This window comes from Syngnathus scovelli, chromosome 4, assembly GCF_024217435.2.
Source record: "Syngnathus scovelli strain Florida chromosome 4, RoL_Ssco_1.2, whole genome shotgun sequence".
Lineage (NCBI taxonomy): Eukaryota > Metazoa > Chordata > Actinopteri > Syngnathiformes > Syngnathidae > Syngnathus > Syngnathus scovelli.
The window spans coordinates 16,924,111-16,947,360 of record NC_090850.1 but is presented as its reverse complement, the minus strand read 5'-3'; the positions used below and the strand labels follow the sequence as shown (position 1 = coordinate 16,947,360).

General features: G+C 40.4%; 1 protein-coding gene across 1 annotated transcript in view; it reads left to right on the top strand.

Moving 5' to 3' along the window:
* Positions 1-23,250, top strand: part of greb1 (growth regulating estrogen receptor binding 1) — a 51,971-nt gene that overhangs the window by 13,991 nt on the left and 14,730 nt on the right. The window contains exons 2-8 of the mRNA XM_068650496.1: positions 6,707-7,321; positions 7,391-7,518; positions 8,791-8,841; positions 9,615-9,667; positions 14,223-14,306; positions 18,178-18,218; positions 19,560-19,790. The gene's annotated coding sequence lies outside the window, so the exon portion shown is untranslated. The remainder of the gene's footprint in view (positions 1-6,706; positions 7,322-7,390; positions 7,519-8,790; positions 8,842-9,614; positions 9,668-14,222; positions 14,307-18,177; positions 18,219-19,559; positions 19,791-23,250) is intronic.

The following is a 23,250-nucleotide window of genomic DNA, read 5'->3' as shown; positions in this document are numbered from 1 at the left end:
TAATGATGTCTAAAATGTTTCCCTGAACATAAGCTTTTCCATGTGCATGTGTGTGTGTGTATTTATCAGTCAGAAAGTCCACCAATAGCTGCTTTAATATGCTGATTTCTGCAGGGGGAGCGTATACGTTCGCATGTACCTTCAATGTATTCTATCGCAGTTTTACTTTCCATCCTATAGTGCTAATGATCTACCATATAAGAGAATAACAAGCGTCGACTGCAGATACCATCTGCCTGTAGGCTACACACACACACACACCTTGTACTTTAGTGTGTCTGCACAGTGTCTCCTTGGCTTGCATTGATCTGTGGCTATCACACTGTATCGCGTAATAGGATGCTTTGGGACAGGGGCAATATTTAAATGAAAGGCGACCAGTGTGCATATGCATAGACACAACTGTCTTCCTGTGTACTGTAGGTGCGTGCATGTGTGTGTTGCACTTTCCCAGCCGTCAGAGGCATTGTCGGCCATATTGGCAATCAATGGTCAAACTCCAGCCATTGAACAACTGTCCGCCTTTTCAATTGTGTCTCGTTTGAGAAACAATTTGACAATAATGTCGGCTTGAGAAAAAAAGACCCGCGGTCAATACGCAGGGAGAGTTGTGTGAAGGACAATTTAGAGCGCCTCGTCATCCATATGAGTGAGTTGTGTATGTATGTGTGTCTTTTGGACAGTACTCTCGTCAGAGCATTGTGTGCCCTTCACTGATAAACAGCTTCTAGAGTTGTTATAACCGAGTTAGTGTGTGTACACACACACACAAGCACAGACACACACCTGTGTACATTTGTGTGTGTGAAGGATCAAGAGAGCTAAATTAATTAAGTTGCTAATTAAAATTGAAAAGTTCACATTACAATACACAAGTGTTTACCTTCTGAGTTTATCATGAGGCAAAAATTATACAGATTAAAATTTTTGTTTTTGTTTATCCTTCCATCCATTTTCCATACCGCAACATACAATATTTCAATATTGATGAAGATGTTCATTCCCAGCAAAATTTTATTCCGACAATTTCCTGCCTAAACAGGATGCAGTTGTTGAAATTTTTTTCTTATGGCCCACTGTCAAATAGTCTGCAATCTCTCTCTCTCTCACACACACACACACACACGCACACACACACGCGCACACACACACACAGTCTTTTTGTCATGATAATGGATTCTGTGTTGTTGGCTTTCAGGTCAGCAGGTCAACATAAGCTTCTTAATGGACTGTGAAATAACCCTAACTGCATTAACCTCCCTCCAAACCACACACACACAGACGCACACACAGGTGTGTGCTTCCTCATGCATATAGCGCATACATATATATACATACAGACACACACCATGGCGCACAACCCACACACGCACACACCGTGCGCTCAGATGCGATTGGATTGGTCTTTAATTGGCGTAGGGGCGATCGCACCTTGAGGATGCAGCGAGGGGCCTTCAATCAGACAGAGTGATAGAGCGAGGCATGCTGGGAAGGAGGAGCAGTGGATGGATGGAAAACAAATGAGCCGGCCTAAAAAAAAAAAAGCAGACACCCTCACACCTATGCATGCGCACGTTAGGTGGACTACATTAAGATAATGTGCAGTGCAAACCGTGTGTTGCCTTTTAGGGTGTATTAGAAAGTGGCTCTTGTTTGACCTCCACCAGGTGTCATTCTTCTATATGCTTTCCTCTAATACAATCTTCCATGCATCTATCTGCCATCATTTGGTTATGTCTGATCCATTGCTATCTTTAATCACTCTTACACAAAACAATTCAGCTGATTCAGCAAACTTCATGGATGCTGAGTTTTGGTGAAAATGAGTATTAAAATTGCAGCTAGAAAATTTTATTTATTTATTTTGTTATTTATTTATTTATCTATTTATTTATTTATTTATTTATTTATTTATTTATTTTAGGGGTTTTTTTTTGCGCCCATTGGTGCATCCGGGTACCAAAATGGCCCGCAGACCGGTGGTTGTGAACCACTATACTAAGACATTCCTGTTCCGGCTTGTAGGAGTTTTGAAACTTATTAAAAAAATAAATAAATAACCAAGTTAAAGCTGCAATGACAGATGTGCCCGTGTGTATTATTAAAACAAGCTTCTCAGGCTAAATTGTCTTCTAATTCCTCTTCTGCTTGCCTCTCCTCCTCTCCATTGCCAAATGTGTCTCCCAGCGAGGGGATCACAAAGGATTTGGGGTGTTGGTGGGGGGATTTAGCCGCGTGTCTTAAATCAGTCTTAATTTTTTGCTCTCCTCCATTAAAGAGCCACCATTAAGCTCCTCTCTTCTCGCCTCATTTCCCACTTCCTCTTGTTTCACTTTTTCAATTTGTGCGAGAGGGGGAGTTCGCTCCTCATAAAATTTCACTTTGGCCGGCCTATCATTTGCATCTGAGCCAATAAATAGCAATTAGCATTAACAATTAAACCAGCCAGTGGAACCGCGGGCAGCTCCCTGAGATGGTCTGATGGATGGATGGCACACTGGCTGTGAAAGAAGGGAGGGTAGCTTTAGCTTCTCGTCTAACGTGTGTGTGTGTGTGTGTGTGTGCGCGTGTGTGTGTGTGAGTAGTCGCTAGTACTTGCTACATGAACCCGCACAGGGCACTCCAGTATATCTTGCACTTTCAAAGCTAATTTATCTACTGTCTCAGTGGCCTCATCACAACACACTCATCAACCGTGTGGGCAGAAATGCCAAGCTGGCACACCATTTGGTCCACAGTTAGCACACAAATTTTCCTTGTTAATTGCACTCATTAAGTAACAATTGATGTGAGCCGGCCATTGTCATACGTCATGTTCCCTACACTTTGCCCATGTAGGTTTGATGTAAACAGTTTGGAACCAAATACAATCTCTCATTCAGTCTTGTGGCCTGCTGTTGAAGTTAGTTTTTCAAGTTACTAAATAACTGGATTTGAAATTGAATTTGGAATTTTAAGGCACTGCTGTGAATGAAAATGGTTAAATGTCAATTAAGTGTTTAAGTGACAAATAGTCCATCCAATAAGGCTGGATTAACAATTCAGTGTAGCTCCAAGTGCCTGATTCAATTATGCCAAAATAAATGCCTCAAATGCCTAAAAAGCAGTTTTTTGGGAGGGGGTCACAACCTGCTACTCAAATTGCAGGCATAGACCTTCACAAGCCAGGCAGTGGTCAATAATCCAAATACTAAATGTTAAACAACATTTAGTTTCCTGGGCTGATGCTTCATCGCCCGTTGATTCAAAATACATTACTCAGCAATTAATTTTTAAGTCCTGCTGTATCCAGCACAAAACGTTATGGATTATCCAGCCATACTTACCTCATTATTCTCTAGGGTTAGGGATCATAAAAGGGGAAAATCCTCCCGTGATTGCCCAATCACACACACACACTTTAAAAAGGTTTCACAATTGATAGCACCAAAGCACTACATTAAGCTCCCAACTCTCAACTCACTCCAGGTGAGCTATCTCACCTGACCGACAATACACTACACTCTGAGCCGAGAAAGCCAAAGTAAGGAAGAATGTTAGTGACTAGTTATGTTAGAATAAACGTCGTAGCTTATGCCAGATGCTCTCTGCAATCGAGTAAAGCTACAATATGAGGAAATATATGATTTAATAAAGGCATAATATTTGCTACAGTGAGATAGTGCAGGTGTCCCTATTGCTGTGTCCGATGTCCATGCCTCAGCGAGTGTGATGACACCCAGCTGTCACATGTCCAGTGAAAATAATCATGTAGGTGCCTTGCCGTGGAGCCGTCCATCTCCATACATTAATCACCCCCAATAGAAAGTCCTGACACAGCAACTACAGCGGAGCCACTGCCCTGCCTAACAAAGCATAGAGCAAGGACACGCGGCGCCAACGGTGCACAGGTGTGTGCGTGCCTATGTGTGCCTACGTGTGAGGTGTGCCGCAGAGCAAGAAAAAGACTGAATAGCAAAATCAAAAGAAAACATGTGACATGCTTTCCCTCTCTGTCCCAACACGTCCTTTTGCGTTTTTTTTTTTTTTTCTTCTTTTTTTTTTGAGGGGAGGCGTCTTGGTTTTATTGTTATTACCACAGCAACACCATTAGAGAGCTCCATGTTCTTCTCCACTGGAGCAATAAATGAAGAGGGCCTAACTCCCTCTCGTCCTCCTTTCTCATACCTTATTCACGTTCCCACTCGGTTCTTTTGCATTTCTACTGTCCGTTTTCATTCATATTTGTGCACGTTGCTATGCAGATTTTACCTGGAACAAACTCGGAGTCACACACACATACACACACAAAGGATGTAAAGTGCAGTGGTACTTGTAAAGGACAGGTGTTGCCGTCACGACGTGTTAATTTTCAAACAGTCTTATTATAAACGCACTCTTAAAACTTCAGATGACAACATGCATGCAAAGCGATATTTTCTTCTTATTCACAGTAGATTAAAACAATGTCAAACATTTAAAAATGAGGTCATTAACTCTTAACTTTAACCTTCGAGACGATTGCAGGTAAAATATGTTATTTTGATCTGCTATAATAAATAAATAATTGTTTTCTTAGATAGTTTTTCATTGTTTTTATGATTTAAAATAGACAGAAAAATGTTTGGATGAGTAATTCGTCCAAACTTATCATCAATTATTTAACTATAGTCATATTGTGCAATATGTATTTTTAATGACTTCAAAAATGAATGTCATTTACTGAATGTAATTAGGCCTTATTTTAATTTCAAAGTGGTAATTTTAATTTTGTTTTTTAAAAGTGAATTTTGTCTATTTTGAAAAGTTGGGGGGTTTAAATGTTGCAGTTGAAAAAAATTCTGATCAGTGTTACTGCAGTACTTTCTCTTGACAGACTTCACAATACTATTCCGCTTAGCAAACTCTATTGACGGACTTAACGACCTTGAACGGTGGCCCGTGACAAAGTGATGAAAGGCAGATGACGGGAGGGAAAATAAAAGATGTGAAAATGTGATAATGGCGAGTCCAAAACGAGTTTTTTAAAAGTCCCTGCAGTAAAAGTAACACTTGAACGGCTGCTGGGCAAGAATATTTTACAAGTGCCTTATGACAACACATGAGCCTCCCAGACACAATCCAAATAGCAGAATGTTGAGTGTAACCAGTGCCTACCTGCTCCTATAAAAGACTTCGACAACCCGCAAACGTTTGACTCACACATTGAGCGGACAGACACACACACATACAACAGAGAGTGGACATGACAAGGTCAAAGGAAACAAAAACGTTCGGATGATTTAATTCGCATATAGAATATCTGCATTTGCAAGACCTTCGCCTTGTTAGCCCGTTACTCACTAACTGAATATCTCCAACTGTTTGTTTTGGCTTTTCCATTGGGATTGTTGCTTCCCACCAGATATCTCTGGGCATGGATTCCGTTGGGAACAACAGTGAGTCATATATCTCATATTATTTGTTTCATAAACGGCAGCTGAATAACCAATTGCAAAGAGTAATTGTTTCCTTAAACAAGGCTTTATGACCTCCGCTAAATGCAAGCGAGAGACATTCTTTTTATTAGCCTCAGCGGAGGTCTATTAGTGTAGTTAATTCATGTGTTTCCATGTAAAAGTGTGCAACATGTGTGATTACAAAAATAATAATAATAATTATAATTATGATTATAATCATTTCATTTCTGGTAATATATATATATATCACACATTTTGGATATTTTTAATTAATTATTTTTTATTAATATTAGTATTTTTTGCAGATAGTAAAGAATAATTGCCTATGAGTGTTGTAATTTTTTTATGTTTACATTTGTTGCTGCACCGTTTTGTGATCAGATATTAGTTATTTAAATTGTCGTACAAGGAAATGAAAAACTAAAATAATTAAAATTAACATTAACAAATAATTAAATGAAATTAAAAACAACTTTCTCTTTTTCATATTTAGTTTGACAGTAAACTTTGAGTGTGAGTGACAATAAACAGCTTAAAGCATTGCTCACTGTGTGCCAAACTGTTGCTTGTGATTTAGTGAATTGAGTTCGCTGCAACAATCTTGAGTTTTATCTTGCAAGTCAAAGCAAAACAATCATCAAGGTACCATACATAAACAAATTCTCAGCATCCCTCTACCCGTCCAATTTATGTCCTGAAAACACCCTGCATCATCATTAGCAACCCCATTTCTCCCAAACCTTGATGCCGCACGTTCTTTTAACCCTTCCAATCTAACCTCTACATCAGTCTACTTGCTCATCTTTCTCTCTTTCCTCTCATCCTCTTCCTCCACCTCTTCCCCCTCTCGTTCGCCACTCAGGCTCCTGCGTCTCCCTCACTGCCCCCGGAGAGAGAGATGCTAAAATTAAGTGGTGCCACTTCTCAATGACACTTTAATGATAGCACCGCCGCTGCTGCGCGCACACACACACACACACACCGGAGAGATGTACAGTATATGAGCATCTGCTAAAGATAGGCCCCTCAAACACAAACACACAATGTGAGCCCCCCCCCCCCCCCCCCCCCCCCCACACACACACACACACACACACACTTGCACGTCCAAACGAGTGAGCTTTCCTTTGTCTGGCCCGCCACAGGGAACGTGGGGGACGGGTAGAGTCTAATTAAGAGCGTCTGCGGGGAGACGCTTGGGTATGCATTCATGGGTATGTAAGTGTGTGTGTGTGTGTTTGTGTGTGTGTGCATGTGTGTCATTCCAGCTTGGCATCATCATCACATGCCTGGAACTGCCTTCATGGCTTGTGTGTGGACAACAGAGGTGCTGACAGGACTGCTTGGCACAGAGGTGCTCAGGAAGAATCTTTTAGGGGGGTGGGGGGCGGTCATCCTTACATACTGTTTGGATCAAATTTGACCCCTTTTGACATATAATGACTTTCTATCATCACCCAAAATGCAAAAAAAATTAACATATGTGGTGCTCCTATATGGCAGACACACACACCTGTTGGTGTTTAACCTGTAACATATGTGCGTGCATGGAAGATGAACAGAATGGAACTTTGTAAAATCATTTACTTTTTATGTTCTTGTTTTGTTTTTGTTTTTTTTTTACTGTACATTTGTTTTCCTGTTTTTGTGTGTGTGTGTGTACATGCATGAGTGTGTGTCAGGGTTATCGTAAGGTCAGGGATGAAGCTCCAGGGAAGAGTGCCAAGTGCCATTGTAACAAACACACACACACACACATGCACACACAAGAGAGAGAGTCTGGCTGGAGCAGCCAGAATATCAGCAGTGCAATACACCCATCGTTTTGGAGGAAGATCACAACATCAAGAGATAAAAAAATCTAAAACCCTCTCAGTTCCTCTGTAAGTCTAAAACCCTCTCATTATTCCCCAGAGCAGAATAGTGGCTAATATTTTCTCTCCTGTATACAGGTGTCAAGCCTTGCTGCATCCCGGTGTTCATTTTGTGCCCCCACACACCACCAGAGGAAATAAACATCAGCTGCCAGCGTCCACAATGAATACAGACAACACGTATGCTGCCTGCCACATGCAGCCAGGTGTGTGTGCATGTGTGTGCGCTTGCTCCCGCGCGAGTGTGTGACCTCGGGATGAGCGCTCTATTCTGAGCGCTGCTTTCCGCTGAATTGAGTTCTGTTACAGCTTGCGTCGTCTGGTCGGGTCTAGTGCAAGCGCAAGTGTGTCAACCAAGGTTGAAGCGCGTCAATATCTCAAATGGGACTTCACTTTCCTCCGAGCACACAGAGGAATTAAATTACAAATAGCGGCCTCTGCTTTATTACTTTTTATTTTTAATTATCACAAAATTAACATTAAAAAAAAATCAAAATGTTTTATAGATTATTTAATTTCAACAAAATGTCCACCGGAAGATAAGCTCACAATGCAAATGCATAGGTACGCACAGGCATATATTTTTTATCATCAGTGAAAAACGACTAATATATTAGTGCAGCTTTTACAATTAAATGACCTCTCCCTTAATAAAGAAGCATTTTCTGCCATTGAGTAAACAGGCCAGCATTTGAGGAGATATTTTATTCATGAAAAGATGCACACACACTTGTACTCCTAAGCATCTTGGAAATAATTTAGCAACAAATGTATGAAAATTTACAAATGAATGTGCAGAAACATAAAATGTGTCTTGGTGCTGTAATGGATGAGCTCAAGCATGCAAGTTGAAACACTCAAGGTTATGTGACGATCAGACTCTTATTTATGTCGATGTAGGTATCGATTTCTGCTTTTAGAAGTGCATGATGTCATCTAATGTGGTTAATTATTTTTTGGCCTTAAATTTTAGGGTGGAAGTTTGTTGCAAAAAGTTTTTATTTTTAATTTTTAAAGTACTTAGTAAGTCACCGGCCTTCAACATTTTCATCATGCTGCTTCAAATGAGACGTCAACATGAAGAACACACACACACAAACACACACAATGAGCGCTTTGCCATATCATCAGCTCGACATGCAATTGTTTTGATTTGTCGTCACAGGGAGGCTTGTAAAGTGAATCTAATCGCATTTCCATGTCCCGTCATATTCTCATCAAAAGAGCTGCTCGGACTGCGCTTTTCATTGTCACACACTTCACTCTGCATGTGCGTGTGTGTGTGTGTTAACAAGCACATGTCCATAAAAGCGTTGTCAAGTAGCGCACCGCCGTGGAACAACACGTTTCACGCTGTTCGGCCTGTAATGAACTTACTGATGAATGAAAGTGGAGGGGAAACGTTGATACTTAGTCACTCTTTGCTCTGTTGTGGACTTTTTGCTTCCGTTCTGTCTCTCTGTGTTGTCTTTTCTCAGACGTTCTCTCATCCAGCTGCCTGAGTGGAAGTCAAAGCTCTTGAAGGGTAGGTCAGTGTCATGCGCGTACGCTGGCGCGCGTCCACAAGCTTCCACATGTATGGAGGAGACAGTGCACTGTGGGAAAAGGCTGTAGTTCATGTTGCCTGGACCTGACGTTAGCAGAAGTGGAGTCGGGTTGTTTTGACGTTTCAATTCTCATGCGTCTCGTTCTCCGTCACAACGGGAAAGTCAGTTTTATAGTTTACATAACGACTTTGGGATCGTTTGCCAGTCAATCGTATTACTTTTTTTTTAAGCTGACCCTCAAAACCTTTTGGAAATTAAAGCGACTGTCATACATTTAACTATGTTTCACTAACAAAAAGTGTTTTCCTCCAAGTATTTTGAAGTTGAGTTTTGAGGAAAGTAACAAAAGTGTGTTTAGGATGTCAACGTGTGCTCTACTTTCTGAGAGCAGGATGGAGGGAGATGAAGTGTAACAAGAAGCGTAATTAGGCCATGATTTGAACTCTCTTAGTTCCTCCCTGAGAGAGAGCACCGGGTCCTGCCAACTTTTATAAATCGAGCCAGTCTATATTTATATATGTACCTGTGTGAAAGTGTACTTATATGTGTCTGTGTGCTTGTGTAGGAGGAAGAAGTGAGACAACTTGAACAAAGTGTACCGTTAAATAGAGCTCCAGGAGGGCGGCTTGGATGCATCACTGATTTCAAATGATGCAAGACTTGAGACCAAAGACCAAACTGATGCAGGCTTTTTGTTTTATCTTAAAATTGATGTGTCCCAAAAGTCACTTTAACTTTTTTCTATTTTGCCCAAGGTCTCATTGGGACACACGTGCGGCCATCGGTATTTTACAGCTTTGCAGTTTTGGTAAGCAAATCATTCCATTGCCTGTGGCTCATGTTCGTTCTCTACTAAATGAAACTGTGCTTTTTTTTTTTTCATACAATATCTTACAAAACCTTCGAGTACGTTACATCATCTTTGTCATTGTAAATCTCTTGCTTGTGAAATTACTGGTTTGGTGTCATGCGGTGTAACATTAAGTTTGTGTCATCGAGGGCTTGAGGCTTTCAACCAAGTGCAATTTTTATTTCTTGCCTGAGTTAGTATGGAGATAAAACTGGCAGCACTCAATATATTACTTTTCTTTTTTTTGTCTTCAGCTCTTTGATAGCCTATTTAGGGACCACTAATCAATTGATTTTTTTTGTATCCTCCCCTTTGCACGTACACACACACACACATATACACACATACACCTACACACAAATACACTCATCCATTAATGAATGGATGTCTAATTAAGACTCCAAAAGTAAGGGAGTCACTTCTTTTATTTTATTGCTAGCACCTACCATCATCTCTTGCTGCTATTTTGCATTTTAATGATCATTAATAAACTTTTATTGTTTTGTTAATTATAATACCAGCCTCCCCCATAATAGGGAAACAGAAATTTTCTGCTGCATGAAGGCAATAGACAGTGGGAAAGGAGTGCCATGGGAAGGAAATGGAGTGGATCCTCTCAGGTTGAACTCATTTTTTTCCTGTAATATAAATATTACTGTACCTAAATAATTAAAAACCAAATGGTAAAGCCTCAGCAAACAACTTCAGGGGGTTCCATTGCATATATTCATTCACACTAATGTTTAACAAAGTCTATCCAACATTGTGGGTGTGTGTCCGTGCCTATTTTAATGATGGTGTGCACACTGGGCCATAGAGGTGCTAGGCCAGGGACGTGCATGATGGATCGTGGAGGCCAGTTGATAGCGCCATTACTCACTCACTCTCAGGCACGCACACATTGGTGCAGTTCACACCTGCCTGACACCTGTTCCCAGCGGGGGTCTGCGGTCTGCCCCTGAGACCAGCCCCAAAATTAGTCCCCATGCATGCCTGCAAATATTTTTTAAGTTTGCAAAAAGACATCTTTTCAACTGGAAGGCCAATCCTGTTTCTTGGTCTGTCCAGTGGTCCACCTACCATCCATCTAATTGACACTACAGCCTATATATAAAAAGTCTACACACCCCTGTTCAAATGCTTTGTAATTATATAGTTTGTGCTTCCACCCTGCCCATTTTTTAACTCTGTTTGTATAGTTTGAAGTTAACTTGTAAACTTGACTTTTAGTCATCCCACTCTATTAAACTAAAAAAACAAGGCAATATCATCAAGAAATGAAATTGTGGATCAATAGCTTGGAGGGTGAAAAATGAGAGGTCAAGGTGATGAGAAATGAGTCAAAAGAATATTTACTGGAGACTACAAGCAAGAGTCAGGCCTACATGTACAGAACATGTCCACGTGGACAGAAAGTAGCCAGACAGAAGGACAGCCAGCTTATGTTAAATGTAGGAACTGGCGAGCACGGGGAGGAGCACCTGGGGACACACAGCAGCCATATGTTGAAGCTTTGTCTCGTCCTACAAAACTCAGCCTGCCCTTCATGTGATTTGTCAAAGGGCCGTGCGCGGTGACAGGTGCACGCTTGCAGCGGGGCCCGAGACGCGCCAGGGTCGAAACATGGAGGAGTGTGTGTTGTTTAGGAAGAAAAAGAAACGCAGAAGGGAGCTTTCGAAGCAAGGTGCCTCTGGGCTTTTTTTTTTTCCTCTGCTCCCGTTCTCCTCTCTTGTCCCACCTCCCTGGTCCCGCTGCACCCTTCTACCCCCACTTCCACTCGTACCCCTCTAACTGTGTCCTCCTGTGCAGGGGGCTGGGGCGCTGAACAGATTATGGCATAATTAAGGCGCTAAAGCAGCCCATTATCCACCTGGTGGCTTAACCGGGGTGGCTAGCTCTGTGGCTAGGCTAATCAGTGTGTGCGTGTGCGTGTGTGTCTGTGTGTGTGTGCGTGTGTGCGTGAGTGCATGCGTGTGTGTAATTGCACTCATTTGCATGTATGTGTGTCTGCAGTGGGCATGGAGGCCCATCTCACCTGATTAAGGCCTCTTAGAGGGATGTGTTAAAAGCATTAGGTGAGGACAGGAATGTAATTCGTCATGTTTAAAGGCTGGAAATTGAATCAGGGATTAAGAGGCAGCCAAATGAGCATACACACACATATTCACACACTGTATGGAAGTCATAGCACCCTCCCTAGTTTCCCGTGTCCTGTCTTCATCTCTTTCAGCTTTGTTTGTCCATCCGTGCAGCTGAGAGACAACACAGCGCCCTCTATTTCTCTTACGCCCTCTCACCACTGTCCTCTAAGTGCCTGAATTGAAAATAATTGTGCAGACAATGCAATCAAAAGAGGAAGCGGGATAGTATACTGGGAAGAGACGCCGGTATTATTAGGTTGGGGAGACTACTAAGTGTATAGTGAAATACCTCAGAGAGTCATTTTACACCTTCAGACTTTATTAAAGCTAATGGGTTTATATAGACCTCCCTAAGGCTGGTCTATTCATTACTTGTAACCATTAGGAAGTATTGCACACACACACACACACGCACACAACAAAGTCAGGGTGGCCGGCGGCGAGACAGGATGAGATCATGAGAGTGCGTCTTAAAAACACTTTAAAGTTAAATGGTACTAGATGAGGTTAAATAAGTGTGCTGAAAATGAATGGAAACAAGATCACATTCAAGGACTTACAGATGTGTGAAAAATGGCTAAGAATACTAATAAAATTTATTTCTTTGTAGTTTTTTAAGAATAATTTTGCATTTATAGACTTTTTTAATTGCCTGTTATTATTATGATTAGTAGTGCCAGTTATGGTGCGATTAGTAAGAGTAGTATTACTCTAGCTAAATATTTTCAAATGGTTTTAACATAATGGTTCCCCCGAAAAAGATTTTTGTGCACAAGAAAACAATCAAATATTTCAAACTCCCATGAAAAAGCTCATTTTTATTTTATACATTATCAGGGGCACAGTTTTTATTGATCATGTTCTTATTTTGACAAAGCAATCTGTTACACACATGTTGATTCTAACATGACAGACTCAATAGAACTGTAACAGTGAAATGCTCAGAATATGTATTTTCCTTGCTGTATCGTGTTCTTGAGCAAAGCAATTCACTCCCAGCATGGTGCCCGTTTTCTAATTGAAGCTCTTGCGCAGTGATCGCCATGAAGGTTCAAATGCAAATCGATGTGGGAAGTGTGCACCAGCTCTGTGTCTCCTACGGGTACATTAAAATATGATTTTTTTTGTGGAAAGCAAGCTACTCTTTCTTAGTCACAATTTACACATGATTAAAAATAAACACCTTAGGTCCTTGCTCTTAACAAAACAGCACCAAGACAAAAAGCATGTTAAAGTTGAAAAAAATTTAATTCAGAGAGGCTGAGTCATTGTCAAGGGCATTTTTTTTTTAAATACAGTCGGCCTATATGAAGGGCAAGACATGTCCTCATGTTCATGCATGTATTAAATTAAAAGTGCACTGCTAACAAGTCCGCATATGCTCCTGAAATATTTCATCAAGCAAACTGAAATATTATCATATATTATCACTTGGATTTTCTTTTTAACCAAATGTGAAGAATAAAATGGTTTAGGAACCATGTTTGATTACATCAAAACATTTAATTATGTGATTTGGTTAGACTGTGTTCTATTACAATTTAAAGTAAAGACACACAAGAGCTATATTTACTTAAAACAACTTAAACAAACATTAACAATGTTTTTTATAATAGAGATATTTAGTTCTCTTTCTTACTTTTTCTATATTTAATACCTGTGTTTTCTATACTTAGATTTAAACACTTTACCTTCTGTAGGTTGAATCACGTGTGCATATTATTTGATCTCCTTGTTTAATGTTTTATTTTTAGACTGGAGTCACAGTAAAAGGCGCACAAAAATAATTCAATATGAATACTTTCAATGTAGGTTAATTAATTGCAGGAGGTACCAAAATGTTTAATTTATAAATGCTGAATCATGAACAAAAAACTTCTTGCGTAACCTCAGTAAATATCTTCATTGCCATGTGTGGCTTGATGAGACAAAAACAAATCCATAAATAATAATTATGTAATACCTTCGTAATTATCATGTAATTATATGTAAAAATGCCACGCAGCTGCTTCATGTTACCAGGCTCATTACTCACGTGACCTTGACTACGTTTGATCGTCACACGCAGTTCAATGAGACTAATACGCCACCTGTCCCGTATTTATCTCTTATTACAGCTTTTTATAGTCCCGCATCTTTTTATTTTTTAAATGCTGCCTCATTAGTGCATGGTTACAGCAAAAAGCACATTCCACGTCTTCACAGTATCACAAAATCCAATGTGTTTAATTTGCTTGCACATGCATGAAGTCAAATTAAGTTTAAATGTCAGCTTCAAGTGGAGCAAATAAGTGATTGGATTTTTTATTTATTTTATTTTGTCATCATGTCAACAATGAGCCACTGTGCTTTCGTCACTTGATGTGTGGCAGTTGCGGTGGTGCTGCTGGATGACTTGTCTGCCATGAGCTCAAAGACAAAGAAAGGACGGTCATTAGATGGCTGTGGAGCATCAGGTACTCTCCCATCTTTCTGCCTCTGTTTTTCCGTTTCTCACATACACAGTGATTTCATGTGCGCTGCGGCTCCATGTTTGGTGTGATGTGCTGGTAGAGAGCGCCATCTACAGGGCATCATCCGCTTTGCATGTTTAAAACGAAAAAGCCTCAGAAACCGACACAAAGACCTTTTTGAACTATTAAGTGGCCTGTTTTTGAGCAGTAGACGAATGACGATTAAAATAAAAATATCTAAAGTGATTGATGACTACCAACTTCAGAGTAGTGTTCCCCAACCTTTATTGAGCCTCAAATTAGACTTTTGAACCCTTGCTAGTGGAGATGCATAAAATGGCTAAAATGTGTGTTGTTAAAGTTGAAGTTACTCAAAGCTTTAGTTTTGTGAACACTTGCTTGTAGAATTTGTTTGCTTTGGAAAAGTGATGAATGACTGTGCCCCATGCCATTCTTCATTTCATGTGCACAAAAGTCAAAGTCATAGCTTTCCCCCGGAGAAATGTCAGTATGCTGGCCAAAGCTCAATGACCACTGCACAGGGATCTTACGTTTACGTAATGTAATCACCTAATCTGTTTTAAAATACTTTTACGTCCTATTTGGCAGATGACATTACACAAAAGTAGTTTTTGTTTTGAACTTTTTAGTGTCAAGACTGGAGAATATAGAATGTTTTAAAACTGAATGTTGAGGTAGAATTTTTGATGTTTCTATATGAGGACTTGGAAGTGTGGCCTGCCTGTGGGTCTATAGGCACACACACACACACACACACACACACACACACACACACACACACACACACACACACACACAATATAACAGTGGAGTGTGTCACTTCCCTCCCCAGCCCGCTCGCTGCCCCTGGAACAATTTCAATTTTAATAGCTTTTACTAGTATGTAACTGAAGCACAGGAGACACAAAAGGGAAGGACACACACACACACACATACACATTAAAGGGGAGAAGTGTGGACCCCCTTGTTGAAAATAGAGCCATCAAAAAAAGAAGGCCAACCCACAGAGACAGACAGATAGAAGGACAGACAGATCCCAGGAGCTTCTTGTAATTATCCCCGTGGACAAGTTGCCTCTGGCAGGGCTCAGCCACGTACCCCCAACACACCCACTCTCGCCGCCCTCTTTCTATTCCTCTTCCCTTCTTGCCGCTAACCCCGCAGTTTGCTAATTTCATCCCGGGGATTAGCCCCTGCTTGCTTGTCTGTCTTGTAATATTTCTTGGGGGGGTGAAATATGGCCTTCTTCTACTTATAGTAGGACTTAGTGAGCTCGTGACCAACCATCCTCCCTCCCTCCCCAAACGGAGGGTTAAACAAGGAGACGAGGAGAGAGGAAGTGAAAGTGAATCTTGTACCTGCAGGGCAACACAATCTGTTTTCTTTATGCATAGAAGGGAAGCAGAGATGGAGGGAGAGAGGAAGGTGGGGGAGTCATATATCCCCTGCTAGTCTTTTGTTTAACTCTCTTTCATACCCCGAAGACCGATTTACCTTTTTTGTATTTCACATTTGAAAACACTTTGAACTTCTTTCATAACATCTGTGACATGCCTAAATGGCTGCTCACGATGCCACTAATATGCCACTAAGCAAAGTGTTACTACGCCAAAGTGTCCATACGAGTGGCCCGCGAATGTCAGTGTATGTTGCAGGATGAGCACGCCCATGCACAAAATGACCCGCAGCCCGGTGTCTGTCTCACTGTTTCCTCTCCATCACTCCAGCCTCTCATTAGAGCCGCACAAGCCCGGCCTGTCACGTAATTAAAGGCAAAGTTATAAATGACCAGCAGGCCAAAAGCCATATTTCACAGGTGGACGCATATTTATTTATAATTTTTCACCTTTTAAATGTGTTTTTTATGCAAATGAACACCAGGACACTTTTCAATTAACTTTGGGGGGCAGTTCCTCTATAAGTGCCACAGAAGCTTGTTATTAAAAATAGAATATTTTTGTTATCCTCCATAAATTATTCCCATGTGTCACATAAATTGTTTGGGGTAATGTATGTTGCTGTGTTCAAGGCTCTATTTCTCCTCACATAACTACTTGGCGATTGCTTTTTTGTAACTAATGCACCGCTGTTTTCATTCTCTGTTGGCTAAATACTGCACACATTATATGCAGCCAGGTAGTCAGATATGTTTCTTATATGGAGACAGACTGACAGTTTCACCCTCATTTTCTCCTTAATTGTCCCACAGGGAAATAGCAAGAATAAAAAGGCATTCAGTTTCCCTATTGATAAAAATGGTGCACCACATGAGAAATAAATGTAGTGATGGGAAATGAAGCTTCAAATTTACTTCATAAACCAGTTGTGGTATTTTTCCACTCCTCTAGAGGGCACTCTGTTCGACATTGGGCTAAAAGCATACTGACTTGCCATTCCTTAAATTATTTTGTTCAAACCAACAGTGTCATCCGGAGGAAACAAAAAATACAACTAATTCATGAAGCATATTTGAAGCTTCATTTTCCTATCACTAAAAATGTTACGTTGAATGTGTATCAGCCTACTACTACAGTACATCATGGTGGTGTAGAGCAGGGGTGTCAAACTCTGGCCAAATATGGGCCATAGTGTAATTATATTTGGCCCGCCCAAAAAAATTCTGCATCAACGTTATGTGCCCACCATAAATAAGCATTCAAATAGCATTTTGCAGCTTGTAAACAGAGATTATGATCAGAGAGGTTACATACAGTAATGCTACAACTGTCTCACTGCACTGCAACTGTTAACCAGAAAGAGAAACATCACCATCTGGTGGGATAATGCATAACTGGACCCATGTTCCATCACAACCACGAATGTTGCATTGGTTCAAATGTGCATACGTGCGTGCCTCCGTGCGTGCGTGTGTGTGTGTGCGCATGCAGCTGTGCCCTCTCCCTGGTGCGTAAAAAACATCCATTAATTGAATTCCCTCTAATTTTCCCCCGTCAGCTTCGCCTCGCAAAGCGAAACGCCCGCCTGCCACGCGTGCCACGCCACACTTCAGGTGTGCTGGATAATGGAGGATGACATTTGTGTCCCATCATGCCTCGGGGGCAACATGTGATACATGGCTTCCTTCTATGAAGGTTAAAATCGGCTCACCTGCCTTTGGCGTTTCATTACCCACTTGTTAAATACTCTTTTGGTAATAAAATGATTAAAGGTTTTATTGCTTAACTCAAATGAGGCCTTTTTTCAAATGGGAGTGATGACTTTGGATATGCATTTACTGTATGTCAGTGGCTGTTGTGTGTGTATGTCTGAGTGTGTGTGGACAAGTACAAGTCCAGTGTGTAAAATAATGATCATGACAGACTTGACAATAAAGCTACCATTACTTTCAACCAAACGGCCTGTGCCGTCATTATGTCTAAAGCCGAAATACCTTTCCTCTCACATTCAAATTGACACATTTTACCTTTGTGGCATCGTCTGTGTCCTCAAGCAAAGTGTAGTATTTCTACTCAAATGAATGGGCCTGACTATTTTTTACATCCCGAGTTAAGCACTGTGGCTATATCAACGGGACATAAAATATTATATTCGAGCCATTAAGCGGAACTACAAGCCTCGCCTTGGCCAATATGGCTCCTCTGCGACTTAGCAAATCGTCATACCTGGTATCGTTTTGTCTGTGAAAACAGCTGTAAAGGGCTTTGAATAAATGTTCTCCCTAACCCAATAAACCATTTTCACATAGTTTGAGTCAGGACAGCAAAATGGCTCATGGCAAGGGAACATCTGTCTTTATTTCATCCATTCATTAGAACACAGGTTTGTGGTTAAATTGAAAAAAATAATGGTGATGGTCTGAAAATATGATTATGATTTTCCTCTTCTGTTCCAGGTTGTCAGTCAAATTCTGATTTCTTTATGCTGCAAAAAAAAGTGAGTTTTCTCTACATGCAACTTCATTTTATACATCAGTGAAATTGCTTTAAAACTTTGTAATTGCCTGTAGGATCCACGAGATGGCAGGAAAGCACTACTTTTGTCTGAATGAAATTCCTAAACTCACTTTACATATTTGAGTTCCTTGCGACCACTGTGGTGCCAAATCACTGCTTTTTTACTAAATAAAACTCCATTTCTAAAAATTTTAACAAATAAAAGAGAAAGCCATTACTATAGCATCGAAACAAATAGATTGTGAGTTGTAATTTTGTAATATCCTCAGAGCCATTGTTTATTAAATGAGTGGGTCAGTCTCCCTCCGGCCAGAGGAGTTCAGTCCATGTGATATATGATGGTGGTCCACTCGTCTCTGCTCCACTGGACCCTGTCCAACACCTGTTCTCCCATCAGGGGATGCTGTGTTGCCGTGGCAAGGCTACGCCACCGCACAGATTGGGACTGCCCAGTTGGGGCTGCGGAGAGGATGAAGTATGAGCTTCCCTGCTATGAAATGTAAACGCTAACTGGGAGGGGGGTTCTCTGTAGAAATAAATGCTCCCTTTGTGGAAATTTCTCATTATTATATATGCATGACTGAGTGAAATCATAATAACTGCAGATAGATGAAGCATTTCTGATGGATGTGGGATGAAGGAAACAAGATCTATTTGAGAATATACCTCCGAACATGTCACACTTTTTGGAAACTGGGTTGCCTCAAATTAAGTCTTGAAGAAATCATTAGCTTTGACATTCACATTCTTTCCCACCCTGTACTGTAAATGGTTTACATGGTATGTCCAGTAAAACATATACACATTTTTATTGTGGTTTAACTTTAAGCAGTATAAGTTCAAGCAGACTGTTTATCTATTGTCGAGACTTCAAATTATAGATTACATATTGGGAAAATTTTATGCACAAATCTAGTCGGTTCACAGAGGGCTTACAGTACATTTTGTTGCAACTGCACGTACAATACTAACGTGGATGCACGTACTTCTCTGTCCAGAGGAAATTAAAATGCACTCTCCGATTTGTCCAGTAGAGGGCAAGATAAGGCCATAAATTTGGAATTGGGTAAAGTTTTCAACGAGCAATCGGAAACCTGGTGTTTGGGATATGATCATTTTATAAATTAAATTGAATGTAAATGTTTGAGTGCATGTAAATTTCAGAAATTGAAACATAATTTAAGTCAGTGTGAACATTTTGCCTTGAACAGTCTTATTGAGACCACTTAATATTTTTTCACAGTCAGACTATTTCTGAATCAACCATCCTGTAAGAAGAATATTAATCAGAGCAATTTTTATTCAATTATTTCTTTAACAGATAAGACCAAGAAAAAGAATGATGCCATTTGACATGTCGGGTGTTGTTGGACCGTACCAATATGGCCGGAAAAACGAGGGGGAGGTCCTGTCTTCGACCAGGGATCAAACCAAAAGTGATGACATGCACGACCCTCAGTTTGTCTCGAGCCGGTCAGATGGAGACAGCTGGGTGAATTTATCGACCTTTACGCACGAATTACTACGACTTTTGTCCCGCCTGTTAGGATAGGTGAGTATTTTTTTAATTGCCATTTTCGGGTGTGGTTCACATAGCATACATTTTGCCAACTTCTTCACTCAGCGGAGGATGATGCTGCGTGTCGCTCATGCAGAAAATTATCAATAATTTGTATTTCTTTAAGAGCATTAAATTTCAACTTTAACAATAATATCGCATATAATAGTGATTTTGCGTGTATTTTACACGTTATACGGTCACATGGAATAATTGTTTTGGCAAGTCTTTATACATATGCATATAGGTTTGTCCTTTTTTGCAAAATCAACACGTTCTAATAACTTTTTTTAAATTATATTTGATGTGATGCCAACTCAAAGAATGCATCCCACAACCAATGATTGTCTGTTCGTTGAAATTTGTTTTAATTATTGGAGCACAAATCATTTGGAAGTATATTCTTATAACGTCAGTGTAGCACTGGCCTGGGCAACGCACGTCCCATTGGACACAGGCTGCTCAATTATATGGAATTTAACTTTTTTTAATCGAATTTTTCCACATCTTTTTTTATGAAGAGTATTTTAATAATCCACATTTGTTGAATTATTTTAGCTTTTTCACCGAAATGTATTTAATTAGTTAACAATAAGGGGTTATTCTGTGGGTCAAATTGACCCACAGCAAAGTTTTGATTTATTTATTTTATTTTTTAGAGGGGGGGGGCATGTAGAGTTTTTCTTAATGGACTGGAGGAGAGTATGATGGCCTCTTCTCTTAAGCCAACTTTTTATTATTATTATTATTATTATTATTATTATTATTATTATTATTATTATTATTATTATTATTATTATTATTAGGACTAAAAGGGAGTCAGTCTTGTCAAATGTAAAGGCTTTTTTAAAATTATTTAATTATTTGCAATTATTTGTCCTTTTTTATCATTAAACATCTAATAGGTCACACTGACAAGTGTACCAAAGAAACAAATAAAAAAGAGGGTTAAGGTCATGATGTAATAAAATATATATATATATATATATATATAATTGTCCAATAAATATTTTGCTGTGTTGTACATTTAGCCTTCTATTTTTTAAACCTCCTCTTCAAATTGTCAGACCCATCTGTCAGTTTTTTGCAAAAAACTAAGTGTTTCTTAATGTCAAACATTTGCCCACTTGTGTTGTGGCATGTTCATATAATCCTCCAACAAGCATTTATTGTTTAATGAACGTGTTATGTTTGTGCTAGCTATGAAACCAGCAGGGTTTTGCTTGAAAAACACTTCAAAACGACGCACGAGCGCAGGCACGTACACGCACGTACAGCATTTTGAAGTGTTTTTCAATTCATGTGCTGACTCGTAAATAAACAGTGCTTGTTGTGAGTCATGATGACAGGGAAGGTACTGCGTGTCGTGCATGCTCAAAATCCAGATTGTCTTGACGCTAGACAACACACGCTTGCTCAGAGTTACTGCAGGAAGAAAGCAAAGAATAATCATCTCAAGGACGTGTGCAGTATGATAGCAAAAGCTGCAGGCCGACCACAATCAGAATCATTTTTAATGGCCAAATATGTGAAAAAATGCAAGAAATTTGTCTCCGCCAGTTAGTCACTCTAGTACCTTTGGTAAGACACTATAGCAAAATATACATGGAACATATTCCCAAATGTAATAGCGTTGTGGTACATGATTGTTGAATTGAATTTCATGCAGATTGCATGGGTTTGATTCTTGGCCAGTGCCCCAAAACCCAATCCCAAGCCGGGATTTAAAAAAAGATGGTTTGTTGTAGGGGTTCAATCGAGTCAACTTACCAGATCCAAATTAACATTCCGAGTTTGAAGTCGACCAAAGACGCGATTTGGCCATCTCGTCTTTCATTCGGACAATTTACAAATAACATCTGACTCCCCCCCCCCCCCATTGCCGTCTCTAACCAAGACAGCATGTTCGCCTGAGAGTGTAAAATTAAGATAGCTGTGGATGAGCATAGCAGTTAGCCTTGCTAGCCAGCTATTCCGAGCGTCGCTTTCAAACCGATGGACTGGTGATAAGGAAGGATGGCATGACGTGAAGCTCCATTTGTGTCGTCAATAACGCTCAGACAACAACTGCGAGAACTTTATCATAGCACAATAGGCACCAACCAGAGTTTTTACCAAAAATGAAATTGGCAGCATTGCCACAAGTCTATCCTCAAATACAAAAAAGCACGAGTGAAATACAAAGCATAAAACTAAGGAATGCTGAATTTTCTTGAGCCTGGTTATGATTTCTATCTTAGAACTATCTTTACAGTATTTCTATGCCAGTTTGTTAAAATATGTTTTTACGTCAAAATTTGAGGTCTCCTGTTCTGTGCTGAAAAATATCAATGAATCCATCGATTAATTGACTGACTCCATTTTATCACAATAGCGCGACACAGACGTGCAGTTTAAAGTGTGACGAATGAAATTGCAGGTCAAACGTTTAAGAAGTTAATGGCAAGGATGAAGAAGCAAGTGCCAATTTTGCTGTGCATTGTTCAATAGCATCAATTCATCTCATTACTGATGACGTCATAATGCGTTTACGCGTGGACGTATAATTATGCGCCCTGCTGTGTATGTGTTTGGTGGAGGGGTGTTGACCCGTCAGTGAGGCGGTTGGCCGTCCTCTGCCATCGATCTTACGTCGGTTGAGCAAACTGTGAATGAGAGCATTTCGTCGGGGTCATAGGTCAGCACCAGGCATATATTGTTGGGGCAATTTGTGACATCGCTTTGCATGTGTTTGGGCTGTGGATCGGAGTGCAAAGTGCCTGCCGCTCTTCTTGCAACACTCACCAGATGACACCCTCTGTACATACTGTAGCGCACACACTCGCACACAAAGCCACACACACGCGCGCACACACACACACAGTGTTTTTAATGCATACACAACCGTGTATGTGTGTGCGTGTGTGTGTGTGTGGGTGCGTTGTGTGTGTGTGTGTGTGTGTCTCTGGATTTGTGTGTGTAACATGATCTGCTCTCCAAGGGGTGGAGGATGGACGCTGCAATCCAGCTTGTCAGACTGAAAAGAGGGAAAGAATAGCAGGGATGGTGTGTGTGTGTGTGGCTGGTATGCAGCCCGGGCTAATAGTAAAAGAGCCTGGGGTTCTTATCTGACCTCTCCTGTGTTGACCTTTCACCTCTATCCAAGACAAGCCCTTTGTGTCCACCGAGCTCGAACCTTCGAGAGAGCGTCTGTGTGTGCGTGCGTTGCATCAAAGTCTTGCCTAAACATTGTTATCTCCACTGACCTCAGTGGTGATGAGACCTCAGTGAAGCTTTTATTTTCTCTAAGGTTCCCTCCATAAACATTCGGATATGATGACTAGAATATTTGTGTGGGTCAGTTGTGTACCGGTCATGGTGTCAATATTGATTGAGGAATGAATGCCGGTAAATTGTTACTTTAAAAAAGAGCTAAGTGTTGAAATGCTAAGCAGCCCGTGTCAGTGACATCCTG